The 6,000-nt window shown below is 41.2% G+C and overlaps 1 pseudogene; it reads left to right on the top strand.

Annotated features, from left to right (window-relative positions):
- Positions 1 to 761: 761 nt before the first annotated feature.
- The window catches only part of LOC123241268, a 44,932-nt pseudogene continuing 39,693 nt past the window's right edge, over positions 762 to 6,000 (top strand).

Raw genomic sequence — 6,000 nt, 5'->3', positions numbered from 1 at the left:
TGAACAGGTTCAGAAGAGCTGCTGTGGAGAGTGGGTTAGTGAGAAGGTGTAGATGAGGGAATTATAGTAGGATTAACTAGCAGCAATGAAGGTCTAGTTGAGGTTATACAAGATGATTTTATAGTGGCCCCAGAAAGGTCAAATGATCTCCACCTTTGTTCAGCAACTAGAAAAGAAGGCAACAAATGTTGGGAGTGATCCAACATTGAGTCTGCTAGGTAGAATCAGTGATATGATAAAGGGGCTAGGGATTCAAGATAGGAGGACATTATAGAAATGAATCGGTTCACCTAGGAGTCGACATGGGAAGAAGAGGAGAGAATAGCTAGTTGCAGTGGGGAGGAAAAGAGATCATCTGGGAGAGAACTGAAGGTCATGGTTTTGGGGGTTACAGTGCAGATAAAGAGAAGGATTATATACAAGTCAGGAGGATAGGTGAAAAGCTAGTAGATTATGGTTAAGGGTATTTCAGAATTCTTGAACTAGAAAGTGGTACATTTGTGGATGACAGTAAGATCAAAAGTATGACCATTGTGTGTGACTGAAGGAGGATGGAAGAGTAGCTTATGAGAGACAAGTAGGTTGAGGAATTGAGTGAGGGAAAATCAATATGTATGTTGAAGTTCCTTAGTACCAGGACAAGAATTGGAGAAGAGAGACAAATTGTATCAGACTCATTGAAGAAGGAACAGCTACTAGGATTTTGATTGGGTGGCAGAAATGAATAGCATGGACTTCAAAGGAAGAGGGATTACCAAGTGATGGAGGTAGTGGAAGAAACTGAAAATGATAATGGGGAACAAGAAGTATTCCAACTCCTCTACCTGGACCAGTGAGTCAAAGAGAGTAAGTGAATGTACAACCAGTATTTGAAAGAATAACCTGTGTCATCAGGGGGAAATCAAGTGTCAGGAAGAGTTAGTAGATGGAAAGAAGGGGAGAGGAAAAGATTTAAGGTGAAGGGAAGTTTGTTGCTTATAGAACAAGCATTCCAGAAGGTGAGTTAAAAAGGATGTTTGGAGTGGGGGGGGGTGTTGAGAAGGTAGGAATGCGGAATCAGATGGTAGGGGGTAAAGAGTGGGATTTGGATAATTATCTTCAGGCTTTCCGACTCCCTGGGATGTGAAAGGTATGAAAAGGTGTGAGAATGTTCATCATTGAGTGGAGGATGCCATTCCTTTACCCTCAAAGGACAGGTGCAGCAAGAAAGAACCTCAAGTCAAAGGGAAGGTTGCTTTTTTTTTTTGTGCAAAAAGTTCTTCACATGCCAGTTGGGAGATTGGACTGTCAGCAGGAGATAGAAGGTGCTTTGTGCTGGTACATATAGAAGTGATGACTTTGGGGTAGAGGGAAGATGCCTGACCTGACTCCTAGCAGCCTTTCCTCAGGAAACACATTGTACCCAGAAGGAGATGGAAAGCTCAGGGTTCTAGTACACCCATGACCTGAGTTCTTTTCACCTGAGGAGGTTAGCTATGAGGCCAATAATATTATTTCCCAGTTTTTAGCCTTCTGAATCCAGCTTGATGTCAAATGTCTTCATTTGGGGTAGGGAGTTATTCTAGCTATCTCCCCTCAAAATGACCTTGGTTTGGGGAAGGCATGAAGACTATCCAGCAGGATACCATTGTCTCAATTTAATGAGCATTTTTTGAGTTCTTCCTAGATGCCAGGACTGAGCTAGGCAGTAAAGTTAAAAAACAAAAATGAAAGTCCCTGTCCTCAGAGATCTTATGTTTTAAATGGGGGGGGGGGGGAGGGTCTATGTGGGGAGGGAGAGTGTGGACATGGATAAATAAATATGAATAAATACAAAGTAATTTAGAGGTTTGTGGAGAACACTAACATCTGAGGGAATCAGAAAAGGCCTCACACAATGCCCAGTTTCGGATTAGGGTGAGAGACAGGGATGACCTTCGTGGGGTCTCCAGATGTCATCATATCTTGATGGGGGTTGGGGGTTGGGGTTGGTTAGCATCCTGGATGCAGCTGCAGTCCTCACTGAGCCAGTGGTTCCTCGGGCTCAATCCTGTCCTGCTGGGCTGAGGTCACAGAAAGCAGAAACTCCGAGACCAGCCCCTCCAGACTGGCTACTGAAGGAGTACCTGAAAGGGCAAAGGATGAGAAGCCATTCCATAGACGAGGAGGATATAGCCCAAGGGAAAACTCCCCCGCATCATGTGGATCTCACCAGGAGCCTGAGGAGAGGAAAGGTAAGCTAAATCACACACACTCCTATTATTGATTCGTTTTTTTTTCAGAGCAATCCATCAACAAGCATTAATTAGCCATTTATGAAGTGCCATTCACTGGCCTAGGTGCTGGGGATCCAAAGAAAAGTAAAAATAGTCCCTGCCTTTCAGACCTTTGAGGAGCTTACATCCTAACAGGAGGAAAAAACATGAATTATATAGTCAGTCAACTAGCATTTATGAAGCTCCTAACAGTGGATAGAGTACCAGAAATAGAACCTCAAAGACCTAAGTTCAAATCTGGCCCCGGACACTTACTAGCTCTGTGACTCTGCCTTAATTTCCTCATTTGTAAAATGAGTTGGAGAAGGAAATGGCAAACCATTCCAGTATCTTTGCCAAGAAAACTCCAAATAGGGTCATGAAGAGCTGGACATGACTGAAATATGTAAGATGTAGGATATTTATAGAGAGTAACATGAGAAAAGAAGGTTCTAGTAGGCAGGGGGACCAGGAAGGGCCTTTCACTGGAGATCCCTCCCTCCTTCTTTCCTGCTGTCAAAGTTTCCTTGCCTTGGGTATGCTTGCTTTTTGATTGATTGGGTCCAGTTCCCTCAGAGTCCTGACCTTTGCTCTCCAAGGTGACAGCTAGCTATTCCAACCAAGGAGATCAATGGGAGCCTGTCAGTGGGTTTATCTTTGCCAGTGACTTAATTCAGTAAAAATAATGGCGCAACTTAATGATAATTAATAATAATGAACTTGCTAACAGTTCACACTAACAGAAGGCTTTAAAGTTTGCAAAAGCAATATCCTTATAACAGCCCTTCAAGGTAGGTAATAATGGAAGTATTGTTATCCTCATTTAATAGATGAGGAAATTGAGGCTTGGAGAAATTTGATGGCTCATTAGGATCAGACAACCACGAAGGGTCAGAGCAGAGATTTGAATCCAGGTTTCCATTTTGTTTACTATACCTTTACCAATGCAGATCTGTCCCTTCTCTCCAATTTCTAATCTTGGAAAATGGCCTGAGTCACTGAGAGTTTAAATGACTTGCCCAGGGTCATCCAGTCAGTATGTGGCAAAAGTCACCCTTGAACCAAGTTCTTTCTGATTCTTCTTAACAAAGGCCATGTCTCTACAAAACCATGGTGCCTCAGGAATTTTATCTCAAATATGCATTGTAACTGGGGTCTTTTGGATGGATACACAGACTTGAAATTAATGGATGTCTTTTGGATGGGGATATATACATACATGCATATATAAAAATATGGATATATATATAGATATATATACACATACACATATGTTTGAAATTTCCAGTGTAATGTCTTGGAAATCTTATCTCATTTTACATGCATTATAACTAGGGTCTTTTGGATGGCTATATATATTTTATATATGTGTATTTTTTCCATTTATTTGTTTATATATATTTTATATATCCATCCAAAAGACCTCTACATACATATATTTGAAATTTCTAAGCATTTGGCCATATTATATAAATAGTGGAGGGAAAAATTGGAAGGCAGAGGGGCCTTTCAGACATAACTTATGGTATACCACACAGATGGTCTCCTCTGCCCATGTAGAGGCTTTGACTTGGCTTTTCCTTTACCTACCAAATAAATGCCCCTTTTAATTCACCAGCACTGGATGACAGAGGATGCACAAGCCCCTGTCAGGGACTGGAGGAGCCAGGGGGAATCCTTGATGGTGATAGGTGATGGTTGTGAATAAGGATGAGGTTTTAATTTATTGCAGCCGGAAGCAGTTTTGATTGTTTATTAATCAAGTTAACTAGCTCCGGGATTTGTTACAAAGGACACATTGCTTATGTGCCAAATAATTTACAGCCAGGGCTCTGCAAAGGTTGGAGGCTGTTTTCATCTTACTATGAGAGAGGTAACAGGTTGTGAAGCTCTTGGTAGCAATTGTGTGTGTCAGGATTTGCTAAGTTGAAGACAGGCTTGCAGAAAAAGGGGGTGTCTGCCACCTCCATGGAAGAAGGTACATATGCTGCACATGTTAAAATTACCTATGGGAAGACAGACATATGGCTAATATTAATTTTTATTATCATACAAAATATACTTCCATGCTGGTCATTGTTGTAAGAGCACACATACAAAATCAAAACCCCAAATAAAACCGTAAATACATTGATGTGAAATACAGTATGCTTTGATCCCCATCTATCCAATGCCATCCAATAATTCTTTCTCTGGAGGTGAATTGGCTAATATTTTTTAATTATTTAAGAAAATGTAATAGTTAATGGCCTAGAATGCTTTCCCCAAGACATCTAGAAGACTGTTTATTGGCTGTCTAAATAATCCAAGGATTCACTTCCTCCATGTCATAGGGGTAAAGTAGTTAACATCATGGACAACTCTAGGACAGCTAGGAAAAAAACTCAATTAATCTAGCATCTCAGCCAGCCCCTCTCCTCTACTTCTTACTCAGTAGACCCAACGTCCTAGCCTTTCTTCTGTCCTCTCAGAAATCCTTTCTCCAGAAAACATCTGAGAAACGCATTCACAGCAATGAACAACTAGGTGAAGAAAAGTTCAATTGCCCTCTTGAGGTGGTTGCATTTTAACTAGATTTAAAGCTATCTTAGGGTAAACTACTTATCATCTCATATTTCAATGGGGGGGGGGCTTCCTAGTTCTAATTTCTTGAGAATATTCAGAGGGAGGTATAATATATATTATTAATTCCATTAGTAGGGCAAATATTATTAACTTCCTTTGACAGATTAGACAACTGAGCACCAGAGAGTTAGTAAAAGAATGAAGCTGTATGTGCATTGGTCAGTGCTGGGGAGAAGAAGGGGTGGAGAGAGCCTCGATGTAGCTCATCCAGTTTGGTATCCTGGAACAGTCAACAAATCAGTAAATGCTTACTTAGCACCTAGATATGCCAGGCACTGTGCTAAGCACTGGAGTTACAAAGAAAAGCAAAAATAGTCTGTGCCCTCTAGGAGCTCACATCTAATGGGCTAGACAACACACAAACAGCAGTAAAAAAAACTATACACATACACACACACACACACACACACACACACACAAGATAAATAGGAGATGATTTTGGAGGGAAGAAATTATGTTCAGCATTAAGGGGAACTAGGAAAGTCTTCCTCTAGAAAGTAGTATCGTGTTTGAGACTTAAGTAAAGGAGGAAGCCAAGAGATGGAGCTGAAGAAGAACATTCCAGGCATGTGGAACAACTATAAAAATACAGTCAGGAGATGGAGTGTCTTGTGTAAGGAACACTGAAGAGGTCAAAGTCACTGGATTGCTGCGTTCTTGGGAGAAAGTAAAGTATAAAGAAACCTGGAAAGGTAGTAGGGAGCATAGTTATGAACGTATTTAAAAGGCAAACTATTTTTATTTGATCCTGGACAAAACAAGGAGCCACTGGAGTTTGTTGAATGGGATTGGGAGTGATAGTGATGCAGAATGACTTAGTTGGATGTGCTCTAGGAAAATCACTTTGAAAACTGAGCAAACAGTATTCTGGAATGGGGAAAGTCTTGAGGCAGGGAAACCACCCAGCAGGCTACTGCAATAGCCCAGGCACCAATGTCATGGCAGTGCCAGCAGAGAGAAGGGGGCACATATGAGGGATGTTATAGAGTTTAGGCAATAGATTAGTTAGGGGGCAGTGAAAGGGAGTAAAGAGTCAAGGATGATGCCTAGATTGGGAGGATGAATGCCTGGAAGGGAAATGTTTCTTGAGAAAGTAATAGGAAATTATGAAAAGAAGAGAGATTGGAGGGAAGATGTTTAA

This window comes from Gracilinanus agilis, chromosome 3, assembly GCF_016433145.1.
Source record: "Gracilinanus agilis isolate LMUSP501 chromosome 3, AgileGrace, whole genome shotgun sequence".
Taxonomy (NCBI): Eukaryota; Metazoa; Chordata; class Mammalia; order Didelphimorphia; family Didelphidae; genus Gracilinanus; species Gracilinanus agilis.
This window is presented reverse-complemented; position numbering and strand designations above follow the sequence as displayed.